Source organism: Hyperoodon ampullatus, assembly GCF_949752795.1.
Source record: "Hyperoodon ampullatus genome assembly, chromosome: 14".
Taxonomy (NCBI): domain Eukaryota; kingdom Metazoa; phylum Chordata; class Mammalia; order Artiodactyla; family Ziphiidae; genus Hyperoodon; species Hyperoodon ampullatus.
The window spans coordinates 15,077,358-15,097,719 of record NC_136927.1 but is presented as its reverse complement, the minus strand read 5'-3'; positions in this window follow the sequence as shown (position 1 = coordinate 15,097,719).

The following is a 20,362-nucleotide window of genomic DNA, read 5'->3' as shown; positions in this document are numbered from 1 at the left end:
TAGGGTTGAACGTTGGAGGTAAATCTGAAGGAGCAGAAAGAGGCTAGAGGGAATGGGTAGTCAAGGGAATTTTCATCCAAGATTTTCAGAAGCAGGAATCCATTCCACCTTTGTCGATGACTGTGGTTTGCTAGGATCAAGATCAAAGGACTCCCCGTAGGCAGAGCCATGACAAATGCGAGGCTCAGTCTGGTGAAACCTAGCATTAGCCCTTCTTAGGCTGCCGTCTAGACTGGAAGTGGGTGCTCGTGCCAGACCAGGCTGTGTGGTTGAAGGTGCTCCTTCATGACGGGGCAGAGGAGGGGTACAAGCTCTTCACGATCCCCACAGGGAAGTCAGCAGCCAGGGCCAGCTTAGTGAGGCGCAACATGGCTAGAGTTCCAATCAGAAGGGGAGATTTTGTGGGAAAATGGGGGACAGGGCGTAAGCATGGAGTTAAGTTGTTGACAGAGATGCAGAACCGTTTGTTAGCAAAATCCAACTGCCTTGAGTTGGGCATCTTCCCCTCCCCTCCCCGATGGCTTTGGAAGGCTGCTTCTAAACTCTGCTAGAAAGTTGTTCATTTGCAGACCCAAGACAACAGCAGGCATTTGAATTGACATTCACCAAGAAGAACAACTATTGTTTTTTGTTTTTTTGTTTTTGATGGTTCCCATAGTTTCTCAGAGCTTCAGCTAAAGTTCTAAATAGATGATGAGGGGATATTCTGGACTCTGAATGAGCACGGGCACTTTCCACATTGTCTGCTACATAGCACATCAACACTAGCCACTGGTTAAATCTTTATTTGCCTCTTGAGAACACCGGCATAGGAAAACCACCACCACCACCAAAAAAAAAAAAAAAAAAGATAGCAATGACACTTTTCCAGTTTTAGTGCATGCATTATCTCATGAGGCATTTAGATCAACCTGGCGAGGTGGGCAGCGTGTTCCTACTGAAATTTTTAAGAGTGGAGCTGTTACCGACCAGGGTTCTTGGCCTCCTTAATCAATGGAAATTGATCAGAGGCCAGACAAGAAATTCAGGCAAGGCTTTATTGGGACCCCTGCTGCAGCAGGGGGGAGCGAGAACAAAGAGCAGATTCCCTTGCTTGCTCTACTTCCTGAGGTGGGGGGAGCTGGTTCCTTATATGGGGTGAGGGTAAGGGTGTGTCCAGGGGTCGGGCCAGAAGGGTGGCTTAGGTTGTTTGCCCATCCCTTTGGTGGTGTTGTGAGCACGGGGGCATGCGCAGTACCTTGCTTTTTCTCCAGACTCTTCAGAAGTGGCAGTGGGTTTTTTTGGTCCTTCTGTATCTTGCTGTCCATAATTTGCCCCAACTGCACATGCATGAAGTATTTTTAGTCCCTTATAGCTTCTTTGTATATTGTTGCTGGAGGAGACGTTTGTCCAGGTGCAAGCACTGCAGCTAAGTGTCCTGGGTCCCAGGTCCCAGCCTGTCTCAGAGCTAAGAGAACTAGCAGAGGAATCAAGGTTTCAATTTTACTTCTGGCAATAATTCAAGCATCATTCAAGGCAAATCTCACTTTCCTTGTCAATGAACTTGTCTGTAAATTGGGTGTGCTGGGAGTAGGATGGGGTAGCATCTAAACCTCTAAAATGGTTATGCCCATCGTGGTGTAGTCATCAGATAGAAGAATTTCTGGGGCCTTGAAAAATGATGGTTATGGATAGAATGCAAAAATCATCATGATATAGTGCTAAATAAAATGTCAAACATAAGATTCTTTACATACTGAGTTTATAGCTTTGTAAAACAATGTATGGGGAAAGGGGGAAAGGAAACAATGCAAATTTTAGCTAAAGTTACAATAGGATAATATTTTATGTATTTTCATATTTTCTATAATGTGACTAGCTATATCATTTCTTGCAGATCTAAATGGAAATGAATCTGTGAATTGAAAAAGAGAGACCGCCCCCCCCAACAATACCCAGCCCTACAAATGGATTTGCCACTTTAACTAAAGTCTTGAGCAATTTATCAACTCTGAGCTTCAATTTCCTTAACTGTAAAAAGACTATTAAGATCTTACTTATAAGTATTAAGTCCTTACTTTGTGTCAGACAATTATTCTGAGCATTTTCACTTGTACTAACACATTTAATCCTTGTTATAACCCAAGAAGTAGGTTTTATTATCACCCACGCTTTACAGATCAGGAAACTGAGGCGTAGGAGGTTAAATCAGCTCACTGAGCCATGGGTGGATGTTCTCAGAGCAAAACAGGACAGAATAATTCCAAAGCGCATAGCATGCCCACCGAGCCAGGCTACTTCAAAGGATGATTTCAAAATTGTATCTTATTTCTTGGAAACGCCTCTATTGCAGTGCTCTCCTATCACAGGCACTAAAAAGATCTAGTTCTTTCCTAGAGTCATTCATTTCTAAGGCTCACACCTATATCTGTTAAGTTACAAAGCTGAAGACTGAACAACTGGGTGCTCAGAACATCAGTGTAGATTCATCATTTGGTCGCCAACTCCATTGGGCTTAGCCAACTCGGGTTAATGATAACAAATACGTACTTTGGGAATCATGTGGTTAAATTTAGAAATGTGTGTTTTTGTATAAAGTGAAGTCATCATGAACATGTTTTCATGTTATCTCTAATATTCCTAATTTTTTTCATAAACATCTGGGGCTCAAAGAAAACCCGAGCCTGCAATGCCCAGAAAGTCTTTCAACCTTTTTCTCCTTCAATGATCTTTCAGGACAGTGTTTGATAAGGAACAGGGAGGTAACACTATACATAGAAAACTGAATCGCCATAGTTCTGATTCCTTTTCTTGTAGAACATTGTTTTGTGTGAGCTACTTGCGGCCCATGGTATCTTTTTTTTTTAAATTACTGAAGTATAATTGACATAACATTTTATTAATTTCAGGCATTACAACATGATATGACATTTGTGTTCATTGCAAAATGATCACAGCAAGTCTAGTTACCAACTGTCAATTTTTTTTTTCTTGTGACGAGAATCTTCTTAGCAACTTTCAAATTAACAATAAGTACAATATTATTGACTACACTCACCATCCTGTACATTAAATCCCCATGACTTATTTTGTAACTGAAAATTTGCACTTCTTCATCCTCTTTACCCATTTTGCCCAGCTCCCAAACCCACCTCCACTCTGGCAACCACCAGTCTGTTCTCTGTATCTATGAGTTTCATTTTGTTTTGTTTTGTTTGTTCCTTTGTTTTGTTTTTTAATTTCCACATATAGGTGAAATCATAAGGTATTTGTCTTTCTCTGATTTATTTCACTTAGAATAATACCCTCAAGGACCATCCATGTTATTGCAAATAGCAAGATTTTATTCTTTTTTATGACTGAGTAGTATTCCATCATATATATATATATATATATATATATATATATATATATATATATATATATATATATATATAAAACATCACATCTTCTTTATCCATTCATCAATTGATGAACACTTAGGTTGCTTCTATATCATAATTTTACAATGAACTTAGGGGTGCATTTTTAAAAATTATTATTTTTTTCATCAGATAAATTCCCAGAATTGGAATTCTTGGATCATATGGTAGTTCTAGTTTTATTTTTTTGAGGAACCTGTATTCTGTTTTCCATAATGGCTGCACCAATTTACATCCTCACCAACAGTGCACAAGGGTTCCCTTTTCTCCACGTCCTCTCCAACACTTGTTATTTTTTGTCCTTTTTATAATAGCCAGTCTGACAGAGGTGATTAGTGACGTTGAGCATATTTTCATGTGCTTGTTGGCCAACTGTATGTCTTCTTCAGAAAAAATGTCTATTCAGATCCTCTACCTATTTTTTAATTGATTGTTTTCATTATTAAATTGTATGCGTTCTTTATATATTTTATATTAACCCCTTATTGGATATATAACTTGTAAATATCTTCTCCCATTCAGTAGGTTGTCTTTGTATCTCACTGATGATTTTCTTCACTGTGTAGTAGTTTTAAATTTGATATAGTCCTGTTTGCTTATTTTTGCTTTTGCCTTTGGAATCAGATCCAAAAATATATCACCAAGAGTGATGTTGAGGACCTATGTTTTCTTCTAGGAGTTTTATGTTTTCTGGTCTTACATTCAAGTCTTTAATCCATTTTGAGTTAATTTTTGTGTATGGTGTAAGATAGTGGTCCAATTTCATTATTTTGCATGTGGCTGTTGAGTTATCCTAACACCATTTTTTGAAAAGACTGTCCTTTCCCCATTGCATATTTTTGCATCCTTTGTTGTAAATTAATTGACCACATATGCATGAGTTTATTTCTGGACTCTCTATTCTGTTCCATTGATCATTTGTTTTCATGACAATACAATACTGTTTTGATTACTGTAGCTGTGTAATATAGCTTGAAATCAGGGAGCATGAGGCCTCCAGCATCTTCTTCCTCAAGATTGCTTTGGCTATTTGGAATGTTTTGTGGTTCTGTACAAGTTTTAGGATTGTTTGTTTTATTTCTATGAACAATGCCTTTGGAATTTTGATAAGGATTGTATTGAATATGTATTAATTGGGGTAATATGGACATTTTAACATTAATAATTCTTCCAATCCATGAGAATGGAATATCTTTCTACTTATTTGTGTTTTCTTCAATTTCTTTCATCAATGTCTTATAGTTTTTAAGTGTACAGGTCTTCGACTCCTTGGTTAAATTTATTCCTCGGTATTTTATTCTTTTTGATGCAATTGTAAATGGGATTGTTTTCTTAATTTGTCTACATTGTTAGTGTGTAAAAACACAAAAGATTTTTGTGTATTGATTTTTTATTCTGCAACTTCACTGAATTTGTTTATTAGTTCTAACAGTTTTTTGGTGGAGTCTTTAGGATTTTCTATATATACAGTTATGTCATCTGCAAATAGTTACAGTTTAACTTCTTCCATTCCAATCTGGATGACTTTTATTTGTTTTTCCTGCTTAATTGCTCTGTCAAGGACTTTCAATACTGTGTTGAATAAAAGTGGCAAGAGTGTGCATCCTTGTCTTGTTCCTAATCTTAAGGGAAAAGCTTTCAGCTTTTTGCCACTGAGTATGATGTTAGCTGTGGGCTTGTCATATATTCCATCTACACCCACTTTGTTGAGAGTTTTTATGATAAAAGGATGTTGAATTTTGTCAAATAATTTTTCTGCATCTATTGGATGATCATATGATTTTTATTCTTCATTTTGTTAATGTGGTGTATCACACTGATTGAATTGCAGTTGCTGAACCATCTTTGCATACCTGGAATAAATCCCACTTGGGAAGGGTGTATGATCCTTTTAATGTATTGTCAAATTTGGTTTGGTAATTTTTTGAGGATTTTTGCATCTATGTTCACCAGAGATATTGGCCTATAATTTTCCTTTTTTTGTGGTGTCTTTGTCTGGTTTCTGTAATGCCCATAGAATCTTGAGAGCCCTTTTATATGATCTTTATAGCCCCACTCAGTGACTTAGATACTTAGTGTTTAGAAGCTGCATGTTGCCAAGCTAACTTGTGACACCAAGGGGTTTAAGTTCAAGTGAAATCTCCAAACTCAACTAGACACGAGTTTTAGCTACTTATGTTTTCTCACATGGATGGCTCATATAGTAGTTGACAAGCACCACCTCCCACTGAATTAGGCATTTTGATGTTTAAGTTTTGTATGGGGACCACTTCCAACTGACCATGTGAATCTGGGCAGGTTTTTACCTTCTGTGAACCTCTTATCCCTCTAGAAATGGAGTGGATTATATTGATTAAACTTTCTCCCTTAGAAAATTTTAAGATTAGGTTAAATTATTTTCATTCAAGTAGAAAGATAATTACTACTACCCGTTCAAAAATAACTACTATGCTGTCCACCTGAAACTAATACAACATTGCTAATCAACTATAAAATAAAAATTAAAGAAAGTAACTACTGTGTTGTACATCTCTCATTGAAAAGGAAGCCAGCAACTCAGCAGCAAAGTGGGAGGTGTGGTGGTTGTTCGCCTGGGTGTCTCCTATGGTACAGTCCATGATCTCATAACTCCTGCTCCTGGTGCTACCCTCCACTCTCTTTGACAGGTTTTTAACTAGAGAATGAGAGTATAGGTGCTCAACTACATAATCAGCATGTGTTGGAATTCTATAGAGGTGGAGTCCCAGCTTCTTGGCGGGAAGCGGGAAATCTTCATGAAGGGTAAGAAGTGGAAACCTTACCAGGTACAAGTCTCGTTCACTAGACATTGCTCTATTAGGTTCCCTTAATTATTTGAAAAGTCCTCTTCCTCCTTACTCCAGCTTCCCTCCCTTTAGGTTGAACCTCCCATGAGTTTTATGACTCATCCATTTCATTTTCTATCTAAATGATTAAAGCAAGTGTTGACACCCTCTCAGGACCAGCCTGTGAAGTGTTCATTTATTCACTGTAATTTGAGTCTTCCTCTGCCAGGAGTAATAACACCCCCCTCCTCCCTCAGACCACTCTGGCTGCAGAACCTCAATGCCAGCCTGGGGCAAGGGAAGAAAGAAAGGAAAAGTAGAGGTGAGTATAATTGCTCATAGATTTGTGAATATTTTGCTGTGGAAGGTTCTGACACTGGGAAAACGTGCACTGACCTTCAGACCACTGTTTAAGGAAGGTAATCCTGGAAAAAGAAAAGCAGGTTTGTGGTTTTGAAGCATCTCAGCTTTAAGAAATAGAAAAGGGGTTAAAAGAAAAAAACAATGAAAATGAGGAGCAGCTTGAAGAACAGACCTAGACAAAAGAGTGTATCAGGAAAGAGGATGAGGGGCTGTTCTTTCTTTCTATCCTCCTTCTTTCCCTTCTTTTTTATTATCAATCTTCATAGGGTACATGCGTATGTGGCTGAAGAACCAGTGAATAAGTCAATTTTCGAATGAATAAATGAATGAGTGAAGCATAGGTCAATGTTTCGTAAATCTGGTTCATCTTCGGGATCAATTGGAAGCCTTTTCTTATAATACAATTTCCTGGGCTGTCCCCCTGGTGATTCTGATCCATTAGGTCACAAATGGATCCCAGGGATTTGTAGTTTTCAACCGCTTCCCGAGATTCCAATGGTCAGCCAGGTTCGGAAACTTGAGGCCTAGAGCACAGCTGTAATCTAGATTCTATTCCTCCTCATTTCTACAATAAATGAGGGCCCTACTATGAATGGGGGCCCACACTGATTGGCCCCACATTGAATTTATTTGCAAATGAATTACTCAGCTGCTATTCCCTTCTTGATAAACTACCTGATCCCCCTGCCTGCCATCCTTGTATGTTGCCAGTGAAACTTGATGATATTTTGCAAAATTTTTTCTTAGAAAATTTTAAATTAAAATAATGAGAAGATTTCCAATACCGTTCTATTTCAACTTTTCTGGAATTGTCCATCCACAAACAAACCAAGAGTCCCCTTTCTTGGTTTACTTGTTCATTTTTGGTTAGAAACAAGGGTGCTTCTGAAATCCATGGCTTTAGAAATGCCTGAACTCATCTCCCTCTCCCTGCTTCACCATTTTTATTATTCAATAAATAGGTATTGAACATCTCTAGATTGCTAGGAAACTAGGAATACAGAGTTGAAAAAGGTCATCCTTGTTTTACAGACTAGTACATAAGTTGAATAAGAAAATGGTTGTTCTACAATCCAGGCATGGTAAAAGTATGCATAGGTTAGGAAAGTTGGGGTATATGTTGGGTCAGGGGGATAATAAGTACTGATGAAGAAAGGGAAAATCAAGGTTTAGATGATGAAGGAGGACTAAAGCATTGTGTCTATAGCTGTAGAGGTGATGATGTTAAAACCTTGGAGAACTCAAATCAGAGCTGTGTGTGTTGGCAGGGGTGATGGGAGATGACACTGGAAATGTAGGGACCATATTATGACATACCTTGAAGGTCTTCCTAAAATTTTGGATTTTAGACTGAAGCACCAGGAATCCCATAAGGGACTTGAGCATGGGATGGACATAAACAGATATATATGTTTGAAGAAATGCTCTCAACATTGTATGGGCTTTGCCTGACCTGAAATTTGCCAGACTGGTGACTTCAGGGGAACTAAAGAGAGGGGACAGAGGAAAATATTGAAGTAGTAGAAATCATTGCTAAACTTTGGTGATGCATGGGTGTGTTTGCATGTGGCAGGGGGAGCAGGGACAAAATAGGGGAACCATAGGATGAGTCTCAGGTTTTTAAACCTTGACCACCTAGAGAATAGTGGTGCCATTCATGGAAGCAATCGTTTGACTGATTTTTATTCATTTTCCTGTGGTATCTGAAGAAAATACGGACAGAAGCATAATATGAATACCCAAATCCAAGCACTTGAGCAAGTAATTTTTTTTTTGAGTTCTTAACAAGGCTGAAAAATCTCCTAAGCACTCATGAAGGAAACAGCAGGGCCAAGACGACTTTGAACTCACTGCACATGATTCCTTTTATATAAGACATGCTTGACAAACATTAATTAAATCTCCCAGCACCTCTTTGAAGTAATGTAGGAAATATGTACAAGTGGGTAAACTGAGGCCCCGGGAACTAGAAGAGCCTGAGGACATACTAGGGCAGGTGCAGCATTTGAAGAGACACTCGTAAGAGGCCCCTGTTTCTCTGATGAGGAGAGATATAGGTGCTTTTTTTAACAAGCAGAGGTCTTCCAGCAAGTTCTGTAAACTAGGCAGGATGAGGCAGGTTGGTTATTGACTCCAAGGGCCACATTCTCTGACCTTAGACCTTGCAGCCTTGCGCCTAAGAGCATATCCTCTCTACTCATAACCCAGACCCACCATCTCCCTTCTGAAATCTACAGCTGTGTCATATCCCTTCCAATGCTTCCTTTGTCCTTGTAACTGACTGGTAGTCATGAGTGTCAGAAGATGAAGGTGCTTGAGTTCATGGCCAAAAGAAGGAACCTGAGTCATTTTTGTCCCTGAGCTTCTGCTTGTCAGCTTTTCTGTGTTTTTGCAGATTGGACTCTTTGGTTCAGTGTGCAGGATGCTTATTGCAGAGGAAGAGTCCAGCTATGCTACAGGCCCATCAGCAGCTTTGGTCAAGCTTACAGGGGGCTCTGGATTTAAATGACCCTTCGAAGCCGTCCCAAGTTGGTTACGATGTCTGGCCTTTGTACTTCCACATTGATCAATCACTGGACCTGGCTACCCTAGGTAGGGCTGCAGCTAAGCCAACACTTGAAGAGGCTAATGGCTGAAGGCTGTGCACAGTACAGATTAAGAACCTCATTTTCTGCTTGTGAAACTAGATGCATCCAAAAAGATGGTCCTTGACCAGTTATAGCTGCTGCCCAACTATTGATTCATTCTACTCAATTAGTTATTCTATCTATCTATCTATCTATCTATCTATCTATTTTACCTATAGCACGTATGGTGCTAGATGGAATTAGGTGCATTTATAATGACAAAAGACAGTCAAAGTCCCTGTGCTCAGGAAGCTCAGTCTAGTGAGGGAGACACAAAATTAACAGATGAACATAGAAACAAAATCAGCTCAGAAATAGCTAAATGCTTCAGGAAATAAGGGAATCAGATAGAGAGGAAATACCAAAAAGTAAACATATGCACATATGTTGCTGACCAAAAATGATGGGAAGCACTTACACCCTTATCCAGTGAGATAAAAGGTCTTCTTTCTGATAATATAACAAGATATGCAGATCACCAGCAATTTAGGAGTTTACAAAATTTAGGAGTTTACTATTTCTTATGGTAAATAATTGAAAACTTGGTTTTATAGTGCAATTGGCCTTCTTCTGGGCAAAGGGAGTGAATTAAAAATAATTACTCAGAGAAAGCAACATGTTTTTTTAAAAGGAAGATCTGGAATTGGATTGTAAACAATACGTTTTCTGCGTAACACATTGGTAACATCAAGTAACTATTTTTGCCCTTTTCACTAACTCTCTCTTTTTATTTTTGACATGTTCTTCTGAATCCATTGTCCTTTATTTTCTTATTAGAAGTTTTAAATTTTTTTTCCAGAAGCATTTCTCAAAGAAATCTTTGACTATGAACATATTCAATTGCTTTACTGAATGTAATGTCCCCTTGAAAATCCTGTTCTAGTTAAAATTTCTAAGGAATCCATTCAGGGATGAGAGACATCTAGGCATTTTGTTCATTAGCTTGGTTAACCATTGGTTTTCCATTTTATTTACTATATTTTCCTTATTCTCTATGATTTAAGTCTCTAAAACATTTGGGCGGTTTTCATGAAAGGGGCTGTATCATAAATGCTTTTAAGGTCTATATGATTTATACATACAGCACTCATGATTCATGTCTCAAATGGCCGTGTTGGTAGATTTTTTTATTAAATTCTTGATTTATGTGAAATAGATAAATATACGGATCATTCAGAACAAGGGTGTCTGTGTCTGGGGGTGGGGAGGGGAAGGACGAGAGGGATTTGGATGCATGAATAACTCCCTATTGGTTCTAATGGGATTTGCACAAGGAAGACTCCTGTATTCCAAGATACAATCTTTCTTCATTCTAACATGTGGTTAGGTATATGTTATTGATATCATAACTTTAATTTCTGAGCCATGTTAAATCGATATATGTTTTAGATGTTCTTCTTAACGGAATGAAACATAAAAGAGCATGCCTTTCTTCTTCTCCCTCTCCCAATGTTGTGTTTGGCAAAATACCTTGACATTCTAAAATGTCTTATCTACCTCTGATTTTAAATCATTTGAGGGCTGCACAATCCCCCATGTTTAATCAGTATTTACCATCATAATAGCAGAAAATGAAACGAAGAGTGCTTCTTAACAATGAGAGCATTTCATAAAAGACGATACTCAAATTGGATTTCCTGTAATAGTAATAAAACATTTTCAAGCTCACTCCCAGCTGAAGGAAAGAACTTTTACCCTCTCAAATCTGGAGTTGTGTGAGAATGTGCATGCGTGTGTTTCAAATAACCAAACCAATAAGTCCTATTTCTCTGCTTATTATAATCAAGGGAACAACCCTTCTGATAAAATTGTGTTCAGCAGTTCCTAAATGCCCTCCCTCATCCTAGCTCCACTTGGTATAATATAAAAGGCAATATATTTTGGAGGTATTTTTAATAAAACTTTTTCAGATGACTCTGTGTGGCAACCCAAATTCATTTATGGTTTCCTATTAGTTCATTTTTATAGAGGTTTTAGTCTGTCCTATCTCGTGGGGTAAAAAGTCACCTTTTCCTTTTTCATGATCAACATTTGTATTTCTATTGACTTAATCTCTCCATTTCTTACTGTTTCACATATAAGAACAAGGTTGGGGCAGAGGGAAAATTAGGTTGCTCATACCCCTGTGATATTAAGATTGACATTTTGTATGAATCTTACTATGCCCTGATATTTTTTTATTATAAGGCCCTATATTAACTCTGGTGTTTATAAAGGTGGAGACAAAGTAGAGACAGGAGCAAACTCATGATCTGTTCATATTAAAATAACTTCACAATTATTCTGTGTTATTTATGCAAAATGACTTCTTATGTAGATAAGCTGTTTCATGGATCATAACAGTGTTCTTCATTCAAGATGACATATTATGTAGATAAGATGCTTCTGGGATGGTGAGAATTTGGAATGACTTCATTGCAAGATAGACTTGTGGGAAGCATGACATAAGCATGAGAAAAGGAATATAGCCAAATTAAGAAGCAATTGGATGAAACCCAACTGCAATCATTTTATGTTTCACCATTTGTGTTCTTTAAGGGCATGACATAGTCCTAGAGAGGGGAAAATGAGTTATTCAGGGAAGCTTATTGCTTCTTAGACTTTCCACTAATTCTTCCACCTTTAGCCTCAACCTCAACCCAGAGGTAGTGGGGCGGGATTTGAATGGAGGTACCACTGGATCTGTTTGAGTCATGACTGTGCTTCAATTCTCCTCTTAATATTCTGCTTCTTGGGCTTGTGGACTATTGGAGGCACTAGATACCTGCACAAGACAGGCTATGGAGTTTGCAGGGTTCAGTGAAAAATGCAAAAGCAGAGCCTTTTGTTAAAAAATTATTAAGGATTTAAAGATGGTGACAATAAAGCATTAAACTACACATGGGGACCTTCTAAGTGTGGGACCCTGTGTCTCTGTACAGGTTGTACACCCATGAAATCGGCCCTGCCTTCAGATACTTCTAGATGTGAGAGTGAAAGTAAGGGTAGAAAAAGGAATTTTGGCTAAATGTGTGTGTAAGGAGAAGTTGGACACCAAATTTCCATGTCTATCAGTACAGCTGAGCTGCTGTTCATCTCCCTCCCAAGCGGAAGGCTCAAGTTGAGCATTCAGGATCATGGCCTTTGATATCCTACTCATTTGCTGCATGTGATGAATTGGTAAATTTATTTCTCAAAGCTCCAGATTTCTCATTTCTGAAATAACAGTTTAAAACAAATTTCCAAGATATCTAAAAACTAAGTTTAATATTTATAAAGCTATTCCAAAGCAAGAAAAAAAATTTTTAAAGCAGTCATTTTAGGGTTTGAGGTAGCTTCTTAGAAAATTTTGGGCAAGAAGAAGTTCTTGGAATGTCTTATCATTAACATTTTTCTCTAATGATGGTTTTGACTTCACTCAAAAGGTAGCAGTGTATGGCAAAGCATGGCAGTTTGGAACACTCTGAGGTGCCACAGATCTGAAATGAATGCAGGCTCTGTCTCCTATTAGCTGTGTGATCTTGGGCAAGCAACTTACTTCACTGAACCTCCTGTAAATTGTGGTCAGTAATAGTACTTACATCAGAGGGTTATTGATGTGTTCAATAAGACAACACACAGATGGTACATCTTGGGGTGTCTGGCACATAGTAAACATTCAGTAAATGTAATTTGATGTGGAAGAAGAAGAAGGAGGAGGAGGGGAATGTGGTGGTGGTAATTATGGAAGCCAGAGTTGATAAATAGATGAGAGCTGAATTGAAACGAATCTCTGCTGGAATCTTCTTCCCCCACTACCTGTGAGAACTCGGGCAAGTAACTTAACCTCTTAGTGCCTGGATCAGTTAGTTATCACTGAGTAACAAACCCACCCAATACTCAGTGACTTACAATAACGATCATTTATTTTTGCTCATGTGACTACACAGGACTCAGCAGATCTAGGCTGGGCAGCTGTGCTTCGAGTTGAAGATCTAGCTGACATGGGTTACATGTTGACAGTTGGACTCAGGTCTGCTTTCCATGTCTGTTATACCACTTGAATTAGTAGTCTGGATGGAACGTAATATTTTCATGGCAACGGTGGCAGCATGAGAAAAAAAGCTCCCTGTGCAAATCCATTTCAAGACTTTGCTCACTATGGCTGTGAATATCCCATTGACCAAAGCAAGTCACATGGCTGAGCCTAAAGACAAACATCAAGGAAAACACACTCCACCTCTAGTGGGGAGAACTCATATGGTCAAGGGTATGGAGAGAGAGAAGGAAAAGTCCTAGGGCCAATCATTTTCTTATATGTAATATGTAGTTAATAAAATGACCTCCCTCATAGACTTGTTTTGAGGAATAAATAAGATAATCCATGTAAAGTATTTAGCACAGTGCGGGCCTATACTTAGCACTTAATAAATGTCAGCTATGTTGGTAGTGATGACTCTGAACATTCTTTGACCCAAATACAATGAAAGATTTTAGATGAGAGAGGCAGGTGTAGGTGTGAGTAGTTGGGAAAGAGTTAGTGACAGAGTTTTCAGCTAGATCTTAGAAGATAGCAAACTTTGCAAGGAAAAAAAAGGGAGGAGGGTGTTCCTGGATGGAGCAGAACAAAAACAAATAGCCTAAGGGCAAAATAATGTGGATTTACAATGTTGATTTTGTTTAGTTTTAGGTGAATTGCCCACCTTTTCGTTCCAACACTCAAATCCTCGAGATGACTTGTCAGTCCCAATGTCACTGTTTGTTCGGAAAGAGAACAGAGCATACGTATATGATAAACCAACTGTAAACCTGTGTTCTCTGCTTGGAACTTCCTCAAGCATTTCCCTTCCCTGGGCAGGTGCTGCTTCCCATGGGTCTGCTTCCATTCTGAGTGGAAGGTTTATCCACAGGAATCCAGGCTGCCAGAAACTGAAATATTCCTTGTGGGCTCAGTCCTGCCTTGGAGCCTTTGAGAACGGCTATTGCTTATACGTAAGGTTCCGGGGAGGGCCTTGAGTCTCTGTGAACTCTGTTCTTCATGACAGTGGGGTTTTGAGACACAAGACCCTGTGAGCAATTAATACTGTGAGCTCTTCGATTCAAGCTTTCTGCATATGCCATCCCTGGCCCTCCAGCCCCACCAGCCTGCTGCTTTGATTGCACCATGGGGCCCTGAGGAACTAGCAGGGGCAGAGAGCCTGCTGCTAACGCAGCCAAATTGTCCAGGCCTGTTAGCGTCCTCCTCAGTAGCCACAGCCTGAAGAAAAATGAAGGCCTTTCCTCCCCTCCTGTGTAACATATGTGCACTAGGAGGGTGCTCTTTGGAAGACAAATCTTTAGAAAAACCATACATAAAATCAAGCATGGAGCTGGAGCTTGGAACTCTTCATCAGTGAGAAGAACATCTCTCCTCTGATCTCTCCCCACCCTACCCTGAGAAGGATGGTTTGAGAACCTCTCTTCAAGTGCCAATGGCTTTTACCTCAAGCCTTTCAAATCAATTTTGAGAAATCACTACCCAAAAAGCCATTTTATCTGGTTATCCCAGTTGATACTGGTGCTCTCCAGAGTTATCCCGACCTCACACTCCTTAAGAGATGCAAATTAAAGGAGCCAATGGGGGCAGCCGGCGGCTAGTTAATGCTCACGGCAGAGGATAGTGTGGTGTCCTGCCTAGACGCCCCTTCCAGGACCCAGGCATTCATTCCCCAGCTGCCGGAAGTGTTGGCAGCTAACTCCCCTCAGCTGCGTACCTCTCTGGTCTTTTTGCCTGCAGATGGAGAGCGGTCTCACACCCAAGGTTATACCCCTTTCCTCGGGGCAGCCCATATCCATGACTGGTGGATGTCAGCGTAAGATGGACAGCACCTCCAGGTGGGACAACTCAGAAGGACTGACTGTTTCAGCTTCAGAGCTGCCCTCAGGGCTGGCTAAGGCTTTTGCCGCAGCTTATCTCCCTGCGCAGTCCTGTGCCCCGCTCCCCTACATGTGTTAATACTGAGAACACTCTGCAATGACTCTACACAGATATCTTTCGAGCGTGGATTTCCTCAGAAATCTGACCTGTGACCTCTGCCCAGTGCCATGTGACTCTTGGCATGTTTACACACCTTGGCTCATTTAATTTCCACAACACCATTCTGAGCCATTGAGGAAACTGAGGTTGGACAGTAACTTGCCCAAGATTCCTCTCTTGGTAACTGACAAAAATGTCTACCTTTCTCCAAATTCTGTAATCTGTGTGCTCCCTGACAGTTAAGAAGAGCACAGGCAGCTTAAAGTACCAAAAAATGTGGATCATTTATCGAATGAATGACTAAATAAATGCAATGTCAAAGTAGACAGAAAGGAGGTGGTCAAAATCTCTTTGTAGGAGGACCAGGGGTGAGTAGCAGTGATCTGCCGTGGACTCAGACGTATCTGGGTGTGTCTGATGCATGGATACACACTTGTATCCCTGGAGGAGAAAGCGAAGGCACACTCACATGTGGGTATTTGAGGAGAGTTTAGGGAAGGGGCTACTTACAAAAGCGTGGACAGATTATAAGAGACCAAAAAGGGATGGCAAGTTCCTTAGGTCTAATCAAGGCAGAGAGCCACTGCCACTTGCAGGACTGAAGAGGCTGGGAAAAGGAGCCCAAGTGCTGGGAGGGGGCTGCCTGACAGGAGCCGTTAGTGGAGGACTGTTCAAACCACAGACTGATGGAGAGCGAGTCGGGAAAGGAATATTCCCGTTTCTCCTCTCTCCTGCCCTTCCATAGCCCACTGACCAAGGAGTACCAGCTGGAGGGTATGGGAGCTAATTTTTCAGTCCACACACACTGGGGTCTTGGGACACAAAGCAGGGTAGGCTGTGGAGGAGTCCGGTGGGGCAAATAGAAGTTTCTGGCACAGCACTGAAATGAAGACGCTGATTTCTAGAGACACTGAGATGAGGGCACCAAGCAACACTCACTTGATGGTCAGATGCCAAAACATGCCCCAAAGATGGGGACACTGCCTCCTCTCCATCTCAGTAAGAATGTTCACGAAAGAGACAGAGACCTCGCCATAGCCCCTGAGGGCTGGCAAGTTAGGGAGTGCTGGGAAGCCTCACCCTCGCCATGAATATCAGCTCCGGCAGGCGCTAAATGTCACGGTCCTCAGTGGCTTCTCCCGCTGTGTTTATCAACAAGAGGTCCCAGGGAGGAAGACAGGTTCGGGCTATTTCTGAGTTTAAGTGAAACAAATGTGGAGACTCAGAAATGACTGAGGAAAACTTGAGATGGAGTCTGCAATATACTGGGTTGCACAGGCGCATGAAAATTTGCCAGTAAAAGGAGACATTACAATTAATGTAATGCTTTTATACCCACAAGCCGGAGAAACCTGGGGAACAGTTTAAGCATAAAATCATGGACATTTAGAGAAAGAGGAATCTGAAATCCAGGCTAGAAGCTCATTCATTCAGCACATACAAAAAGAGGCAACTCATTCAGCAAATACATTTGGACACCTTTTCTTAGCCAGGTACATGCTGCTAGTGTGCTTCCTAAAGTGGGGTCCACTGAACCACACGGGGTCTATGGATACAAGTCTTTCTTTGTGTCATGGACTGAGAAGGAAACATTGTACATTTATTTTTACTAACCTCTACCTGAACATTGTTTCCTTCAATTATAAATGTAGGCAATAAAACACATTAGGAGTAATACACAGATATATTCTTATATCACATTATGATTATTTATTAATATTATTGTGTATATTCATCACTACATACTTGACAACACAGTAGTTTGTTTAATGTATTAATAAAGAAGCATATATATTGCTATACCACACTTTTTGGAAAATATTTTAATAATTATATTTTGATATAATTTGTTTCCTTTGTAATCCCATGCATTTTAGTTTATGCATTTAAACCATTATTTGGAGATGGGGTTCAAGGCTTCATCAGACTACCAAAGGGATTCATGGCACCCAGACACTAAGAACCCCTGTGCAAGGTGCTACTTCAGGGGCTCTCTGCAATGTGGCGGACTCAGTCAGAATTACACATGTGACACACTGGGGGCATAAAACATGACAGGGTTAACCTACATGAGGGGTGGAGAAAGATTTGATGGGGGTGGTGATATCTAAACTAGTTTCAGAGGACAAGAACATGTCCAACAAGTGGGCAAAGCACTGGGGTAAGGGGAGGAAAGGGCCAGGGAGGGAAGAGCAAAGAAAGGGAGGATTCTCGGCAGAGAATGCAAGGCGCTGAGGAATAAAAAAGCACCGTGTGGAAGTGGCAGTGGTGGTGGGGTGGGCAGGAGGTACAGAGAGAGCTGGGTAGGAGCCCAGCGAGAGAGTTTGATGCATTTCTCTGAGCCCTTGGAGAGCTGTTAAAAACTCCGTGCTGGGCAGGACATGATCACATCCACATGTTGTGTTCAGAATCATCCCCAGCTGCCGTGTGGAGGTTGAAGAGGAATTGCAAGGATGGGAGATAATGAGATACATTAGGTCCCCCTTGCCAGAATCTAGGCCTGACATCATGAGAGCCCTAGGTAAAGGTGTAGAGACCAGCATGATGGACTCACTCGGAAGGCAGTGAATAAAGTTCCAGATCACACCAAAGGCTTCCTGTGACTCTCTTCTAAAGACTTTCTCTGACAGAAAGAGGATGTTTGGTCAGCGTGTAGAGTCTGAAGATGCTGAGAGAGATGATGTCCGAGGAATAAGCCTCAGTGAGGGATGGGCGTTGGTGGAAAGATACTCCTGCACCTTCATTTCCAGGTGGGATTTTCTGAGGTGTATTCAGCAGAGCCTGTCAGAGGGCACTGATGGATGTGAGCTCCAGCTGCCCACAGCGGTAACTTGCTTCCTCCTTCACCATACCCTCACTGTTCTTCCTGGGGTCACCTCTCCGATAAACTCCTTGTCCCTAAACCTGTGTCAAGGAAGCTTCAAGGGAACCCCAAACTAACAGAGACTTTCTCTCCAGACCCCAAACTAACAGTAGGTCTGGAGAGAAAGAACTGTGAAAGGAGGCAGTATTACAGAAACTGATCATTTATCCAATGTGAAAATGAAAGAGTAGACAGTGTCAAGGATGATGTCAATTTTCCTTTCTGCCTTGTGTGACTAATAGAAAGACCTGCAATTCTCTGAGATTGGGATGGGCAGGAGGAAGAACAAATTGCGGGGGAAGGGCATCATTAATTCACGGTGGACATGATGACGTTGAATACTCTTGGAGCACTGGACATAAATGTCTCATAGGTGGTTGGAAATGCAGATGCTGCGTTTATAGAAAGAGTTGGGTTGGTGGTGATGGCTTACTTGGAGTCATCAAGGATTTGGAGGAGATTTTGCCGAGAAAGTTTAGGAAACTAGAACCTTGATCTCTGGAACAGGACATTTGTGGAAGCTGCTATCTTCCGGGCTGGCCTTCTCCATCTTCTAATTCTGCTTCTGCCACCTGTGTCTAAGCACTGGCTGCTCTGACTTAGTGGAAAGCAGTTTCCTGCCCAAAACTCCTTCCAGTAATAGAAAGCCAAATTTTTTAAAAATCTTTTTCTGGGAGATGATCAACTGTAGGTATGTTGGCAAGAGTGTATACCTCCCTGTTCCAGTTTCTACAAAAGCAAATATTATTTGTAGGGTGATCATATTATTTATCACCCAAATCAAGACACTTTTGAGAGTAAAGGGAAGCACTGTTTATAACCGTACCTTAGCAGTAAGTATAAATTGAGATGGTCTCAGACAGATGAAGACATATGGGTGCACTGATTATCTCATTACGACCACATATATTTCTAGAAGTATGTAGAAGTATCTAGAATGAGAGATAAAGAGACAAGGACAGAAAGGGGCAGAGAGAAGGAGAGGAAAAAAGAGGGAGAGAGGGAAGGAGAGAGAGAGAATGAGGTTCAGTCACACATCTGTTTTGAGAGTCTTTTGTGACACAATTACCTGGAACATTCTTCCCTTTCTCTGCCTTTTTCTTTTGTATACATGTAGGGTTTATATTTTATCTTATTCAGCTTTTTATCTCCAGCCTATAGTCCAGTGTCCAGTATACACCAGACAGTCAATAAATGATTTTTAAATACATGAATTAGAAAATTTTTCTTTTGAAGAATACTCCTAAAAATTCCATTTCACAACCAGTCTGGCCCACATGGAAGTTTTCTTCCACAGTCATTTCTAGTTTTATCACTCAATTGAATAGTTGAATCGATGTTCTGTTGATCAGTTTAGGTATGGAAATTTGATCTCTGTTATTCTATTATACTGATCCTATTAAAATGTTTTAATATTGGTATTTTTTCTGTAAAATGGGATAATTACAGTGCTCACCTCATATGATTATTGTGACGATTAAATGAGCTAATAAGTACAAAGAACCTGGCCCACAGTAAGGGCTCATTTCATGTTAATTATTGTTGTTGCTGTTTTTCTTATCACTTCTAAAACAGAGATGGGACCTTTATACTTATTGTTATTTGGGCGAAATATAGGGACTCCATTTTTTAATGACTTACAAACATGTTAACCCATATTCAATAAAATGTTTTCACCGAAGTAACTCAATTCTTCATATCTGGTACACTCATAAATAGCATTCAGTGAGTGAGAAGCGATATAAGATTTAAAAACTACGTTTTTCCTGAAACACTCTAATTTCAATATTTGAAGCTATGTTTCTGGAATATTCAGTTATCTCTTCCCCTTAATATGAGAGAACATTGGCTGTAGTAAGATGGGTGGGAAAAAAATGCCTGGAATTTAAATCAAAAAACTTCATCCAAACATATCTTCCATGAGTTTTTGAGAGTGAAGAAAACTCCTTTCACCATCATTATTAATGTTCTTTTCTGGGTTTCATATCATAAGGTTTAAAGTTAAAATGTGTCCTTCAATAGGTTGCATTGGCAGAATTTCTAACTTATCTAGAAATGTGAAGCTTAATTTAGGCAAGCGTGTCAAACGGACACCTATAGTGGGGGTTATCTCCCTTCTTGAAGGAACTCTCTCCCGCTCATGTCAGAGATTGAACTTAAAGACCTTGCATTCCTTGGTCACTAGTTGAAAGTCCCTCAGACTAACTTTCTGCCCTTTCCCCTTTGAAGAGATTCTGAAACACATTCATCACCCCCCTCAGTCCTCTCATCTATAAGGGAGGCAAATGTTGCATCCTGTTTTTTTTCTTACGCTTGCCATCCTTTCTTCT